This window comes from Equus przewalskii, chromosome 14, assembly GCF_037783145.1.
Source record: "Equus przewalskii isolate Varuska chromosome 14, EquPr2, whole genome shotgun sequence".
NCBI classification, from domain to species: domain Eukaryota; kingdom Metazoa; phylum Chordata; class Mammalia; order Perissodactyla; family Equidae; genus Equus; species Equus przewalskii.
The window spans coordinates 10,835,401-10,852,458 of NC_091844.1; the positions used below are offsets into that span (position 1 = coordinate 10,835,401).

The window sequence follows — 17,058 nt, forward strand, 5'->3', positions numbered from 1 at the left end:
GGACCTGAGTCCCCTCTCTCCCCTTCCCACACATGACCTGCTGGGGGCAGGGGGAAAGGATGAGCTTGGACAGGCACTGCAGTCACTATCTCACCGAGTGCTCAGGGTGACCATTTGACACTCAGTGTCAGAGCTGGAAACGGACAAAGCAGACAGCAGCAGAGCCAGGACACTCCAACCCCAGAGTAAACTCTGGGTCCCAAGCTTCTTCTCACTCTGTAGCTGCTCCCTTTATCTTTACAACCGCCAGGTCAGCCCTGGGCATGCTCGGAATACAGCATTTAAAATACACCTTTGACAAAAAGACTCAGAATAAACAGGAGACAGCTGAGGGCTCTACCCAAAGAAGGCTGATGAAATTTCTTTTCAAGTAGAATTAAACACAGTCAAACTCTAATATTTAGTTTATACCCTTATAATAAAAACCATTTGAAGGTGGCAAGAGCACTGACGTCTCTGTCATTTTTTTCCTCTCTATCTCACTTACTGCTTTCCTCTGCATTAAGTGAATATTTTCTAGTGTAAACTTTAATCCTTTACTCACAAAATTCCAGTGAGATATGGGAACATTACTCCTATATAGTTTTATTTCATCTTCCTTTTTGTTCAACTATTATTATACACATTACATCTATCCATACTACAAACCCCAAAATATATTGCTATTATTACTGTATATAACTTCACATTTTTAAAGAAGCTGAGAGAAGAAAGGAAAGCAAGTATATGTTGCCAGAGTTTGTTAACCTTCTCATTTACTATTTCTGGTTCTCTTCATTTTGTCCTGTGGATCTGAGTTACCATGCAGTGTAATTTCCTTTCTCTTTTCCAATATAGCTTTGCTCCCATTTGCCTCCTTTATGCTGTTATTGTCGAATACATTACTTTTATAAATGTCACAGGCCCAACAATATAATTATATACATATTATAAAATTGCCTTTTAAATCACTTAAGAAAGGGGGAAATATGCATTGACACTGTATTTTATAACTACATAATCACCTTTACTGGCACTCTTTATCTTCTCATATGGATTTGAGCCACTATCTGTGGTCATTTGCTTTCAGCCTGAAGAAGTTCCTTTGTATGTCGTGCAAGGCAGGTCTGCTGACAACAAATTCTGTTGTTGTTGTTTTAATTTGAAAATGTCTTTATTTCACTTTCATTTTTGCGATAGCTTTGTTGGATATAAAATCCTTGGTTTTTTTCTCTTCCTGGACTTAGACTATGTCATCCCACTGCCTTCTGGTCTCCACTGTTTCCAACGACAAGTCAGCTGTTAATCTTATTGGGATTGCCCAGTACAACCTGAGTCATCTTCCTCTCACTGCTTTCAAGGTTTTCTCTCTATCTTTCAAAATTTTTACCATGATGTTCCTGGGTGTGGACTTCTTTATGTTTATACTAGTTGGAGTTCATTGTGTTTCTTAGATATGTAGATTGTTTTTCATCCAATTTGGGAAGTTTTTGGCCATTATTTCTTCTAATACTTTTTCTGCTCCTTTCTCTCTCCTCTCCTTCTGGTACCTGTATTATGTGTATGATGGTATGTTTAATGATATCACACATTTCTCTGAGACTCTGTTCATTTTCATTATTTTTTTCTCCCTGTCATTTGAACTGCATAATTTCTATCACTCTGTCCTTCAGTTGACTGATTCTATCTTCTGCCAGTTAATATTTACCGTTGTGGGCCCTCTAATGAATTCTTCATTTTAGTTACTTTACTTTTCAACCCCAGAATTTCCAATTGGTTCATTTTCATACTTTATTGCTTTTTTCTGTAATTGATCAGATATTGTCATCATACCTGTCTTTACTTCTTTAAGCATGATTTCCTTTAGCTCTTTGAATATATATATAATGGCTGCTTTGACGTCTTTGCCTGTTAAATCCAACATCTGGGCCCTCTTCCAGGCAGCTTCTGTTGCTTTATTTTTTTTTTTTAATCCCATCACACTTTCCCATTTCTTTGTATGTCTTACCCTTTTTTGTTGAAAACTCGACCTTTTAGATAATATACTGTAGCAGCTCTGAATACTGATCCCCTCCCACCTAGGGCTTGTTTTTGTTTGCTTATTTCTTCAGTGAATGGGCTGGACTCACTTAGTGAAGTCTACCCCCCACCACCCCCTGCAGTGAGCAGCCTCTGGCACTGCTCCCCACAATGCACTGCCTTGGGCGTGCACAGTCTCCTTGGGAGGATGATGGCTTTATCAGGGCTGTCTTTGCCTCTTCCCCAGTCTCTCTGTTCGGCTGCCTGCCTCTGATGTTATCACACCCAGCTGTTAGGCTCCATGAATTGCTGGTTGACTACTCTATTGTTTTTGACAATACCCTGGGACAGCAATTGCTCCACAGCCCAATCCAATTAAATACAGGCCTTTACAGAGAGGAAATTTTTGATGTCAGTGTTTGAGGTTTGTTCTGACCCCAGAAGGGCTCTTCTTAGCTGTCTGTTGCCTAAAATTTCAACTGTTGCTCTCATGGAACTACCAGCCTTTGTTAATTGCTTACCACCCAAATCTCCTTGTTTCTGAGAGCACCCTTAGGTTTGAACTTCCCCACACTCTTTCTAGTCATGGCCTACCTCTCCTCCTTGGCAAAATCTGAGTCACTGCCCTGGAGCTGGGATCAAGGACAGTGACCCACTTCTCTCAGATACCCCTGCTTTATGAATAGAGTGCTGGGTGGGGACGGTAGCCTCTGGTCTTCTTGGCTTTCTCTCCTGGGATGGAACCCCCACCCTACAAGCAAACTGGCATGACAGAAGGCAGCTGGGGCCCCAGTATTCTCAGCTGGGTGTAGAGCCTCGCCCTGTGAGCAGCACTGGCTACACTTTCCTGCAATTCAGCCTGTGCAACAGAGCTGGGGGAATGAGGAATGCTGGCAGCTCACCCTTCCCAGGGAGATACCGTAGCTCTTGATGAAAACTTGGGGGAGAGGGAACCACAGCTTCGTGGCCACGCCTGGCCACAGTATAGCTTCTGTCATGCTGAGCTGGTCAGGGGGTGAGGGGAGAGAGAGGGAAAGAGTGGACGACGGCTCAAGTATCACAGACCCTTGCTGTTGTTACGGAGATTTAGTAGATTTCCTAAACGTTTCTTCATTTGCTGTATGCCCATAGGACAACTGCCAGATACTTTAATTGATTGTTTTCTTAAAACAACTTTCACCAATTATTGTTGTTTTGCTGAGGAGCAGGTCTGCGGAGCTCCTAATACTACCATTCTAGAAGTGGATGCCAATAAAATTTATACTTAATTTCTTTTTTTTTGTAAAGATTGGCACGTGGGCTAACAACTGTTGCCAATCTTTTTTTTTTTTCCTCCCCAAACCCCCCCTGTACACAGTTGTATATCTTAGTTGCAGGTCCTTCTAGTTGTGGATGTGGGACGCCGCCTCAACGTGGCCTGACGAGCGGTGCCATGTCCGCACCCAGGATCCGAACCCTGGGCCGCCAAGTGGAGCATGCAAACTTAACCACTCGGCCACAGAGCACGCCCCCTTAATTTCTAACAATCAACAAAATATTATATGCAAGTTCCTTTCAGTCTAATATCCCATGTTAGGAAAGCTGGCATTAACCAGCAGAATATGAATTCTACACAACATGAAGAAAGTTGCCTCCAACAGGAACTAAGCCATGCCTTTAAAAACACATTATTTTTGTTAAAAATAATGGTCACCCAAATGTACATCCTGATAAGCAAGTAATTTGTAAAATGTGAGGGAACATTACCATGCATGAGAGGTGTGTGATCACAGATCAGATCAGCAGGAAGTCAGAGTAAGCAGACGACTGTGTAAATAAATTCCCCTCAAGTAGTGCCCTCCACACATATGGGGCCCATATCCTTCTCGGCCACTCAGCTAAGAAGGCCATGAGGGTTCCAATCAACATCCAAAAGAAATGCAGTGCTGATCCATCCCAGAAAACAACCAGCTTGGGGTACCCAGGCCTGGGAGAGGGGAGCTGTCAGAGCATTACTGGAAGTCAAGCGCTGCCCACTCCCCAAGGGTAGCAGACAGCATTCTCAGAATCCAAATCAAGGAGGGGGCTGGGAATGTGAATACACCAGCCAACCATCTCCACCTGACAGGCAGTGAGGGGGGTGGAGTGGGTCCAACGATGGCTCTGCCATGGAGGAGCTGAGAACAGGACTGACCCCTGGACACCCTACAGTCCAGACTCCTCATCCATAAAACAGGGATCCTCAATAACCTACGAAGTCCAAAGTCAGGACTAGCAAACTGCTGTTATTCTGGACATGGGGCCTCACTGGACTCTCTTTCCCCTATGGGTCCCTCCAGATATCAAACTGATGCCAGAAGGTCCCAAGGTTTCCCATCAGGCCCCACGGGCAGCCTTTCAGAGTCAGCCCCTGCCTGAATTTCCCCTAGGACCTGACTGTGCCCACCATCATGAACGCACCAAAGGAGTCATCCCTGAAGGGCCACTCAGTAGCACAGGGATCCAGATCCCTGCCGTCACATCCCTCTGAGATCTCCTCCCAGCGATGAGGGCAGGACAGACTCTGGGAGTAAGATGGGAACGAGTGATAAAGGGCCTGATGTATTGGCCCCCAGAGACACCATACCAATAGGGCCAACTCTGTTCCAGGAGGGAAATCTCTGGCGGCTGCTTCAGGCCAGTGAGATATCACTCAGGTGGCAGCTTTTAAAAAGCAAACCACGCTGGAAGAAAAGCATTCTGACTAGAAGAAAACTCTTCCCTGATTTTAAGGACTAGTTTGAACAGGAGACCCATAACACAGATCCAATCCTGTCCCTAACTTGCATGCCCCTGACAGTCAATCAGTCACTTCCCTGGGGGCCTCCCTTTCCTGTCTGAAACAGGAGGAAGATGATGAACACGACTCAGGCATGTGACTGTAGACAAAGGTGCCTTCTATTAGGATGCACAGGGCCTCTCGTGTCTACATTCAACGCACTGGGCTTGCTGCTCCTTTTCTGTTGTTACATCTACTCATTAGGACAGTTTCACTCTCTTCACCTGCAATCAAGTCATCAGCTTTCAATGTTCTTGTCGACTGAAATGTGCTGCTTCTCCCTGCCTGGGGGCTTGGAAACCAAACCATCCAGATGAGAGCGTGTGAAGGCTTCAAAGAGAACACCCACAGGATGAGGCCCCAAGGGGCTCAAAGGCACTAGGTTTACCTGTTCCAGGCCCCTCCCCACCCAGTCCAGCCTGCTGCTCAGAGACCCTCCTGCCTTAGTGTGCTTTCAGGGAGGCAGAGACCTACCCCAAACTTAAAAAGCCCACCATCTGACTACGTTACTACCCACAATGTGAAAATACCCAGGAAGTACACACAGCTCACCTCCCACTCCCTTTTGGAAATACAATTTGTTTTTGATTAACTGGGTCTCAGCTGTAATTAGATACAGACGGAACTTATTGTTCCTACTATTATCTATCTGACCCAGTTTGGGTTTTGAGTTTTTTGTTCCATCACTACAAAGAAATGCAACTTTATTTTTCCCCCACTGTAATTTTCTTAAATTAAGAAGTCAACATTAAAATGCTTCCGTTTTTGGAAAGTCTTTCATTCTGTTCTAAGCAGAAAGAGTCCACGTACTGTAAAATAATTTTGGAAAACAAACAAACCCTTCATAATCTATTGTGATAACCAAAGGACTGAATATTTCAACTCAAAGTGTTATTTGGCCAGATGCAGGCACAAACTCTCCACCCCTCACCTGGCTGTCGCCAACATGGATAGGAGGTGGGCCACTCCAAATTCCCACCTCGTTTACTGGGAGGCCCTGGTGTCACAGGTTAATGGCAATTCTAGGACAAGGAGATTCGGAGTCCTAGTTTCAAACAGAATGAAACGGAGGAAGGCATCCCCACGAGGACAACAAAGGGGTCAGGACCAAACCAGACCACAAATACCTCCAGAAGTATCTCACATCTAACCACTGTAGTATACTTCCTTGTCCAAAACCCCAGGCTCTGCCTCCACATTAACCATGACACCACAGGTGCAGTGACTTGGGGTACCTCCCTAAGGCCCAAATGAGAAGATCATCACAGGATGAACGCAGTCCCTCCCCCATGGGCATCTTCATCTTCGCATGGGACTCCATTCTCCAGAGCCAGGTACTGTTTCTGAAACCATCTTCTCTCTTTTTAGAGATTTCTGTGTGATGAGCAGCGTGATCAGAAGACGACCAGCAGAAAAACCCAGCCTTTCAAGAGGACATTCCCCACTTTCTGGGATTGTCAATGCTGCTCTTGGTTTCCCTCCTGCTCCACCTCTAGTCTTATCCATCTCAGCAAACAGCATCACCTCTCTCCAGGTTGTTCACGCCAAAAACACAGTTTTCCTTGCTTCCTCTATCAGTTCCCCCGTCCCCCATATCCAACCCATCAATAAGTCCTAGTGACAACGCCCAGAATGAGAGCACTTCTGTCACCACAGGCCCCACCTAAGTCCCAGCAACTAGACCTTATGAGGTCACACAGAGTTCTGGATAAACTCCATCACCCTGAGCCTTTCTAGGTTATCCACATCACTCTACATGCACATGGATTCTACAAAGATGTTAATCCCACACAGAAGAAATGGAAAAGACAGATAGAATTTGGCCACTGCATAGGGGGAGGATGTAAAAACCCTCCACAAAATACATGCCATTCAAAGACAAAAACTCAGACCAAATAGTTAAAGATGCCCCCACACCATCCCCCTCCCAGAAACAAACTGCACACCCATAGATACAGGGGGGGCACATTCCTGTCCATCCTCTCAGCCTCAGGAAAGGGAGGAGCAGAGTTTTCCCTGCCAAGAAGGCAACATTAAGGCCAAGTCTCCCTCAGAATGAGACTGTCAAAGGATTGGGGCACCTCAGGGTTCCATCACAGTGGTCCAGAATCCCCAAGATAACAGGCTATAAACTCAGTATGATCTCACTTACATGTGGAATCTAAAAAACGAAACAAACAAAAAAGAAACAAACTCGTAGATATAAACACAAACTGGTGGTCACCAGAGGGGAGAGGAGTGGGGAGGATGAGCAAAGCAAGTGAAGGGAGTAAGAGGGACAAACTTCCAGTTACAAAATAAATAAGTCATGAGGATGTAATGTACAACATAGGGAATATAGTCAATAAGATCGTAATAACTTTATATGGTGACAGACGATTACTAGACTCATCGTGGTGATCACTTCGTAATCTATATAAACGTCCATCAGTATGCTGTATGCTTGAAACTAATATAATACTGTACGTCAATTAGACTTCAATTAAAAAAAAGCCCTAAACCACTCAGTACCAACGGTGCCAACAGATGGTGGGTAAATGACAGCTCCCACTTGGACCTTCAGCATCCCAATGCCCATGGGAGTCATTCAGCATGATAGGGGTATCTCTCTTTGCCAACACTGAGGACAAATGCAGGGACAGGGACAGCTTGCAGGCCAGGCTTGGCCCTCAGTGTGTACCTCTATTTTCCTGCACCTTGCCAATTTTATCCACTAAGCCATCCAACAGATGATGCCTTCATTCCTCTCCCTTGGTACTAAGGACTCTCTTGAAGGCAAAGACAGCATTTCCAAGTCAACTAGCCATCAGCCCTGGACTCCAGGCACCCACTGAAACTTGAGACCACATTATCTTCAGAACGGGCTTCTCCTGGATTCTCTCCTTTTGAGGCCCCACCATTCTCAGAAGTGCACACATATCTGATACTGCTTTCCAACCACTGACCAAAGATCAGTCACTGAGTTCTGCCCCCTCTTCCACTGAGACTCCTCTGCTTCCATCATCCCCTGCCACCCCACACAAGGCTAAGGCAACAGGCTCTGAACTGGCCTCCCAGTGAGGCTGAGAGCCAAAAGACCACATCACTTACATACTCGCACACCCACGTAGACAAATGTGTGCACTCACTTGAAGGCAACGGTCCAGAGTCTTAGGTCGGGGTGCAAGGCTTTCATTCAGTCCCCTGCACTTGTAACTTCCACATTACGATTCCTGCAGCACTCCCCACCCCCACCCGGTCTGCAGGAGCTGGCTCCCACCCATCTCCTAGTCCTCTCCCTGAACCCCAGCCTCAAGTAACCCCTCTAAGGAGCTCCGGCTGTGCTTCCTGTCAACACAACTTATCATCTGTCTAAAATTTTTCTTCCATCTGGTTCTTTTCTTGGGTTAGACTTTATTGCTTTTGACCAAGAGCCAGTACAGGACTCAGGGAGCTGGAATCATTCATTCAAGACCTACTTTCTGTATCTCCACCAGGAGCCGGTAAGAGAGAATATGACTTCAGAGTCGAAGTGAGAGCCTGTGCACAAAGACATCATCACTACAGAGACGATTTCAGAAACAGAACTCAGAAGGAGGTGCATACTAGGTTTACAACTACAACTCTGTGTCTGTGCAGCCCAAGAAGGGGGCACAGCTGGTAAACGCAGAGAGATTTTCAGTTATTTCTTGCAAGAATTGCTACTTAATATGTTTTGCTTTTCTTGCTCATTGAGTACACAGAAATTGAAATTATAATAACATTAGCCACTGAGTACCCAGAGTTTGGTTTCTAATACTGTTCTCCAATAAAAGGGCTAAGAGCTCTTTGGAGAAATGGCTGATTCTCAGGCTGGGGCAGGAAATATACAAGGCGAGCCTGGAGCATCTTGTAGCGCCAAAAACAAAAGATGTGCTGAGAAAAACCAACCCAAAAACCCCTAATAATGGAGGGATGTCAAAAGCACACGGGAGCCAACTGAAAGAGCTTCCAATGGCCAAAGCTGGAACAATTTGAGCAATAAAATAAATAACCTGGTACTGAATTATAACCCAAAGTACAAAATAAGTATCCATGAGTCCACACTGATATAAATAAATGACTGAATAAATAAAGAAGAGACAAATCTCCCATATACAAGAATTCCAAATAATTTATGAGGATACCCCTGTCCCCTCAAAGGGGGAGAACCACTCCCACCCCTCAGGTGGGGGCTGCCCACAGAAGAGAACATATGGAGGAGGTGGGGAGAGTAACTGTAGAGAACTGACAAACAGGACCTCAGCCAAGTGGTCAAGGTCAAGGTCAACATCAGCAGCGAGAAGTCATGTTCACAGTATGTACTCTGCTATGATGTGACCAGAAGGGCCCTTCATCTCTGTAGTCTTCCTCCCAAAAACCCATAACCTCAGTTTAATCATGAGAAAAACATCAGACAAAGCCAAAATGAAGGGCATGCTACAAATACCTGAACGTTTCTCCTCAAAACTGTCGAGGTCATCAAAAACAAAGAAAGTCTGAGAAACTCTCACAACCAAGAGGACCCCAACGAGAAAAAACCGAGTAAGCACAATGCAATGTCCTGGATAGGATCCTGGGATAGAAAAAGGACATTAGGTAAAAAACTAAGGAAATCTAAATAAAATGTAGAGTTTAGTCAATAATAATGTATCAGTGTTGGTTCATTAGTTGTAACTAATGTACCACAATGTACTATGGTAATGCAAGATGTTAACAATATGGTGGGGGTGGGGCAATAGAGGAACCCTGTACTATCTTTGCAACTTTTCTGTAAATCTAAAACTGCTCTAAAGCAAAAAAGTTGATTTTAAAAAATAATCTTAGCTCTGAATCAACTAGCCTTTCCTCTTTTTTTTTTTTTTAGAGCAAGGATGGTAACCTATCCCTTAGCTACCTCTGACCTCCATCAGAGCCAGTCAATGTACATCTGAGGGCTAGCCGGGGCATCTGCTTCCAGTCTCCCCTTGCCTACCTCCCGCTGTTGGCTGAGGTCACTATAAAACTGTTCCAGGTCAAGGCACATAAATTCCTCACACACTACAGTTCCCTCTGGGCACAGGCAATCAGAAGTAGAGCAATCAGACATCTGAGAAGCAGCTGCCTTGCCCTTCATGCAACCAGCCTTCTAAGAACTGACTTTATTCCTAGACTCCTTTGACATAACTCATCTGCAGGAATCCAGCCCCGTGATCTAAAACCTCTCTGAGCTGGGCCTGCATTGCCCACCCCCAACTGCAGCGCCTCTGGGCAACTCTGGGGGGCTCCTGCCCGCCAATCCGGGTCTCCCTTCTTCTGGCTCCCCTGCGAATCCAATGGTTTCCACACCTTTTTAGGCCACTGAGATGCACCACTGCTTGAGAGGGAAGGAATGCTCAGGCTGATGAGAAAGGCAGGAAAGGCTGAAGGGTTTCCTCTTTCAGAAGACAACCAAGAGCAGGGAAAAAAGCGCCAGGAGGAGAGAAGACAAGAGAACACGGAAGCAGTAGCCTGGACTGGGAAGAAGATAGTTCAAACTTCCTAGACTTTCAGGACCCACAGGAGTTCACAGCACCTCTGCTGCTTCACAAAGCGTCACTGGGACACATCTGATTCTCAGAGCACAACATACGTGCGTTTCCATAAAACAGCCTAATTTATTAACAAGACTCTCGGAGACAACATAAATCAGTCAACGCAGTTACGGTACCCCATGAAGATACCCAGGAAAAAAGAAAACGCTAGAACTGAGCCTTCCACTGCAAGGAGGAATCAGGGCAGAGGAGCCACCTGCCAGGGGCCCTGGGACTCTTCTGTCGTGGTCCGTTGTGAGGGCCTGTGGCAAATCTCCCACTGAGGTTGTGATTCAAAACTGTTAAACAGTCCTGTTTCTAATTTAACTTTCTCATCAGGAGGCCTCCCTCCCCTTGTTTTAATAAGCAGTAACCCTTTCAAGAAAACCTAAGTAATTTTTACAAAGAAGAGAAATAATGAAATGTAGGTGGTTAGCAAAGAACACGTTTCAGTACTTTAGACGAAGTGTTTCCAATAGAATTCTATTTGCTCAGTTATAGATTTACCTCAAGAAAAGAGTATTCTATTATTATAACAACAAAACTCTGGATTAACCATTCAAAGGTTGATGAATGAAAATATTTCCCAAAAGTGTCATTTAAAAATCAAAATACTTTCAAATTAATAAGATAGTTATACTCTGAAATCAACAAAATAAAGGAAGCCGCAATTGGGTTCCATCACCAGAAGAGCTGCACCATGGCCCCGAGGCAACAGCCGGCCCTCAGTGTAGGGGGACAACCACACACAGCCGGCTGCCCAGCAGCCAAGTCACCCCAGGACCCACCCCAGGGGCTTGCAAGGAAGCTGACCCTGCAGTCAGCCAAGGACAGTAAGCACAGACAGTCTCAAAAGAAAAATTATTACCATCGTTCCCTTAAGGCAAGCTCAGAAAATAAAGGAGGGAAACCCCACTCATAACAACACCTTAACTAAAATCGGGTTTTTATTGGCATATTTTACATAGATAAGAGCAGTGGGCACAAAAGATGTAGGATCCTGCTTTTTCACTTGAATGTTAGATTGTAAACATATTTCATGCTATTGCTAGGCTGCATGACTATCATATTTTAAAGACTGCATCAACATCTTTATGTGCATGTTTCTTTTTTTTTAATTTTAATCTAAAATATGTCTTACAAAGAAGATAACACATGGCTCTTTCTTTAGCCCCTAAGCAGCCACGGACCAGCAAAGCCATAAGGACCTTGTGTGGTCGTGGTCCTGGTCGGGACAGTCTCCAATAGCACAAAGCATGGACCTCTCAGTGCAATGAGGTCACACTCATTTCGGCCCAGCCAGCCACCCACAAAGCAGATGCACAGCAGCTGGAGTTTACTCGGCCACTGTGTGGTGGGGGTGGCAGAGGAACATTTGCTCCAAGAGGCCAGTCACGCCGAGACTAGAAGCCTGAAGTCACTGCCCTCTGGCAGGATCTCAGACAAGGACGTTCACTGAAGCATTACTTATGCCATAATGTATTTTATACCATAAATTGCAAGACTTCATAGCAGCCTAAATGCCTGTCAGGAAAACAGTAAATTATGGTTCAGTCATATGGTGAAATACCACGTAGATATTTGAAATGGAAATGACTGAGTTTATAACAACTCGACAGGTGAAAGAGTAAAATTCTAAGATCTGCCAAGATAAACACACAGAAGCAAACACACACACAAAGTGGAAGACATGAGACAAAAACATATTAAAAGGTTAACACTGGCAGTGGGTGTAGCATGATTTTCTTCTTTATCTACAGGACCATGTTTTTCTATACCCTTTACAATAAGTATGCAAAACTGTAATAACTGGAAAAAGGTACCCACATTAGGCTGTTTAGTACCTTCACGCTGAGTTCCCAGCCTCCCTGTAACTCCCTTCCCACCTCGCTCCCGGGGCTAACTCCTCTCTCCGCGTGCCTCCAGACTCTGCTGGGGAAGAGCTCTCCTTCCAGAGGCTGCCTCGAATACCTCACCGCCTCCCCCAGTCTCTCACAGTGCTCTGCACTCATCTCCTCCATCACGCTAGTCACATGAAAACTGTCACGTTCCAGTCTCTGGGCTCTTAGGGCAATGACCGGAGCTTGGTCATCCCGGTACCACGGGGCCAATGGACATGAAGTTCCAGTGGACATGACGGACAGAGAGAAAAGAGGAAGCCAAGAACCAGCTACACAGCAGGACGGGAGGTGAGAGTTCAGAAGGCTGGGTTCCAGGGGTGGGCAACCTAGGGGGGCAGTTTCAGGAATGGCCAGGAGAGAGAAGCTGAAGGTCATGGGCTTGGTGATGCTAGACGTCCCTGCAGACATAGGAGTTGTCAGGAGGTGATGGGACATCAGAGGCAGATGCCCAGTCCTCTCTGGAGACCAGGGTAACCTGAAGTGACAGAGGGCAGTGACAGGAGGTGGAGAGGACAGCACAGTCATGGGTCAAGTAGGAAGGGACTCCAGAGCCTACCTCTGGGAAGAGATGAAGCATGCACAGAGAAAGGACCCTACTCCACTTTGAGGCCTTTGGCTCTCCTGGGAGAATCAGCCACGTTTCAGTCAACAAGAGGAGGTAAAGAGGCATCTGCAGGGGTGGCGGGGGCAAGGGATGGGGGGCAGTGTTGGAGCAAGAGCTTCTTATGCAAAACGCTCGGCTCCAGGCAAGAGAAGACTTCACAGGGCTGAATATAAACACAATCCATCTACCAAGCATAGCCCATTTGTTCACCAGACCCTGGACGGCCATAGAGCAGAGCACTCCCTGTCCCACCACTGATGGGAGCAGAGCAGCTGACAGGAAGGCGGGACAGGTCGGAAGAGGGGGGACAGAGAACCAGTCCAGGCTGCTATCTTCAAGGCAGGGCTCAAGAGCAATGTTAATGACGAGGTGCTTGAAGCAGAGACCACAGGGATGCTCACTGGCAGCAAGAACCTTTCCAAATGAAGCCAACTCTGCAGCAAAGGGCAACACAGACCAGCCTGTGCTCTGCACTGGGAGCCAGGACAGGCGCAGGCCCACCTGCATGCCTTCACAATGGCAGGGCAGGCAGGATGAGAAAGGGAGGGAGCACACTCCATCAGGGCAGGCTCCACCCTGAACCTGACCATTCTCGTACCACCTAGGGCAGCCGGGCAGCCACCAGCCCAATTTCAAGAAACAGCTTTTTCTGACCAGAAGCATCACAAGACTGAAAATGAGAATTAATAAGCAGTGCTTGCTTCCCAAGCCCCAGGACAAAAATCTGTGAAGACTCGGTCACAAAGTGGAAAGAATTAAGTGGGCGGAAACACAGCATAAATTCAGAATGATGGTAATCTCAGGGAGAGGTTGGGGGCAGATGCAGTTTCAGTTGTATTGGGAATGAAAATGTCTTCAGCTGAGTGGGCATTCACTGTATTCTTCTTCCTATGGTTTTCCACATAAAGAATCACGTAACAAATACTTTTATTATAATAAAGTATACCCAAAAGTCATTATCTGTATTATATTTTCACTTGTCTTTTCATTTTTCTTCTCAAAAAAGCAATGTAAGTATAATTTAAAACTTTTTAAAGCTTAGATCAGAGCCATGTGTTTCTTTCAAATGGGAGGGTATGCACCTATCATTTTGGATCACATCCCTGGTCCCCGGATGTCGACCATACCTGCCCACAGTCAGCACTGACTTGATGGTCACCAGCATCCTCTGTGACAGGCCCACTGGGGAGACACCTCCATTCAGGCAGGAGTGACAAGCGGAGGGGCCACCTCTCAGCTGCCCACAGCCGGCCCCTTTCTAGCTTCCAGGAGAGCTGGTTACACCTGTCCAGAGGTGCCCACTTTCACTTTTGCCCTCCTTGTGGGACCCTCACACCCTGGACCAGGCGTGACTGACCCATGACATTCTTCAAGGCCCTCCTGTGACTTGCACTAATAAGGTAAACCCCACCTGGCCAAGACAGTCAGAAGAAGCGATTTAACCTGCTGCCCCTCTTGGGGGTGGTTTCACCCAGGTCTCCAAAGGCTTTCCCCAAAATGTGATAATGTGGGAGTTACAGGTGTAAAGGCAGGGAGGAAAGGGACCAGAACACAGGTCTCTTCACATCGCCTGGTGTGCCACTTTCTTGAACACTGCTTCTGCTTTTAAACTTCCCAGTTTTTAAAGTACACAGTGTTGAGCTATTAAGCCAGGAACGACTATCACACCAACTCCAGTGTGGCAGACTCGTAATAAAGTGCAAAAGAAAGGAAAAGTGCTGATGACAAAGCCTCTCACCAGAGAACAGAAGCCCAGCCCAGAGGTGGGGGGGAAGGGGTGCACCCTGAAGACTGGCTACCAGACACTCAAGTCCAGCCAGCATCACACTTAGCAGCTGCCGTGGCTTCCCTCATCTTCCCCGGACTCCTCAAGGCACAATTTGCCTAACAGCCAAGTGCCTAGAATTATCCCCTCACACAAGCCTGCCAGCTTACGCTGGATCACCTGGAGGTATGATAAAGTCTCCCCATAAACCTGCTACTGAGGCTCAGTGTAGTAAGATTATTTCATATGAGAAATGTGGCATTAAATTACAGGCGAATTGTGTCATTGAATCTTTATACCTAAAACCACTTCAGACAGGCAAAACACAGGGCAATCTTAAGCCAAATGCGGCTCCCTAAAGAAAAGAGCACCCTCGCCTCGCCACGCCACGCTGTCATCCAGTGGGTGCTAGCAATCAGAATAAATGACCATGAATGAGCAAGGGTTCCAGGGCTAAGAGTGGTACATTTCAAACATGCCAAGTGAAAAGCTGGCACTGGTACACAAGAGCCTTCAAGGCTTTAGGGAAAGGCACACAGTTTCTTTCCCTCTAGAGTATTTTCAGAAGAAGTCTTCGCCCGATTCAGAGGGTCACACCAGGTCCCCAGAAGCTCTCCAACCGCTCCTGTTCACACTCCTCTCCCTGGCCTCTCTATGGGGGTGAGGCTTACAGTGAACAACACTCAGCGACATCCAAGCCCTTGGGATGGAGGCGTCAGATGCAGGAAAAGTTCAGAGGTACTCTGCTTAAGTTGTTTTGTTAGGACCCCCACCACCAAAGAGTTTTGGAGTTGAAGGGTAATTAACAGGTGAACTAGCAGCACACCTGTGTAACCCAAGGTCCATTCCCAGGCACTCCTTTCCTCTCTTTGGGCCTCAGTTTCCTCACCTGCACACTGGTGGTGTGTGCCTCCCGCTGCAAAGGCTGGCTGCCAAGACTCCCCATGCAGCTGAGGCCTGACCGGCACGTGAGGATGGGGCACATGTCACATCAGTCCTCATTCTAGGGCTGGAAGGGTCTCAGGTGTGTAGTGGTTGCACCCACCACTCCCCTTACACAGGCCCGAGCAGGGGAGTTTGGCTAGGGAGACAGGCACACGGGCTCCAGGGGCCACAGCTGACCACAAGGCAGGCTGGTTGAAGACTTAGTGCCCTGGAGGCCCTGAAGTTGCCAGCCACTCAGGAGGCTTGAGATGAGGCACATTCTGCCTGGCGAGGCTGCTGGCCAGGAGTGAGGGACCAAGTATGCAAACACACAGGAGCTGACTGGTCACCTGGGTCATTTACTCTCCAGCACCCGAGATCCCTCTGAAGCCTGGGACCACGCGAGAGGCCAGAGTCAAAAGAGAGTGAGCCCAGACGCAGCTGCTGCTCTCCAGAACTGACGGTGCAGGGCACCACAGTCAGATAGCAGGTTCCTAACAGGTAAGAGGCAGGTGATCCTTCCTACAGCAAAACTACACCGAGCTGTGAGAACATGTGACAGGACACCTGATAAAATCTGAGCAAGTCACCTGATCTCTGTCGGAGCTTCCTTTCCCTCCTCTGCAACTGGAAACGAAAAACAGCTACCTGGTCAGGTGGCTGGGGATTCATCAACTGCTCCCTGAAAAACACCTGGCACAAGGCCCAGCAGGTGAGCTGACCTCTCACCTGCTGAGTTCTCTACCTGCCAAGACAGTGAGAGAGCCAGGACCTCTCCAGGGGCTCCACCAGGTACCCTGCAGAAAGAGAAAAAAGAGGTTTCTGCTTCAGCAGAGGCGGAGGGGGCAGGAGGGCGGGCAGTGGCTAGAAGGGTAGCTCGGCTGGATGTGGAAGCCCCACAGCTCCAGCTGGAAGAGCCAACCTCAGGCAAGACTTCCTGGGGGCAGCTCCCCACTCCACCTGGCTGTCTGGGGTGGATTTCCAAGGCCCGGAGAAGATAAAAGCACCCCTGGGAGAGGCTTTCCAGGGATGCCTGGTTTGGGGGAGCAGTTTTAGAACCAGGTACAACCCAAGGAAGACCCTGAGGAAGCACCCAGCCAAGGGCCAGGTACCCAAGGCTCCAAATACCATCACGTCCGAACAGCTTAACCCAAGCAGCCAACCAGGAACCAAGGAGACTTGGCGGGGCTCAGTCTTCTTTATAAGCTACCGTCCCTTGGGGAAGGGGGGCAGTGAACAAGTCTGTTGTTATCCTTTGTACCCCAAATTCCATTTGCAACCGTTATTTGTTTCAGAGAAGCTGGAGCAGGACAGATGTTTTATGTATCAGACAAGGTAAACCAGCTGGGACCTCATCCTCCCAAGCTGCCTGTCCATGTGGTTTCCTGCCACTCGGCCACACTGCCTGCATCACAGACACTGTGGACTCCAGGCTACAAGCGGGTTCTGTGCCTCCTGGCACACTTGAGGAGAGCCTGCTGCAGCACACACTATCGATTCACAAATAGCAGGGTCACAAC

At 47.2% G+C, this 17,058-nt stretch overlaps 1 protein-coding gene across 18 annotated transcripts in view; it reads right to left on the bottom strand.

Annotated features, from left to right (window-relative positions):
* INPP4A (inositol polyphosphate-4-phosphatase type I A) overlaps nucleotides 1-17,058 on the bottom strand; it is a 132,768-nt gene that overhangs the window by 81,958 nt on the left and 33,752 nt on the right. The window contains exon 2 of one of the 18 annotated variants that reach the window (XM_070573502.1): nucleotides 16,129-16,335. The exons of 16 other annotated variants lie outside the window; for them this stretch is intronic. The gene's annotated coding sequence lies outside the window, so the exon portion shown is untranslated. Of the gene's footprint in view, nucleotides 1-16,128; nucleotides 16,336-17,058 lie in introns of those variants that run through there. One more of the 18 variants, XM_070573497.1, reaches the window with a different exon arrangement.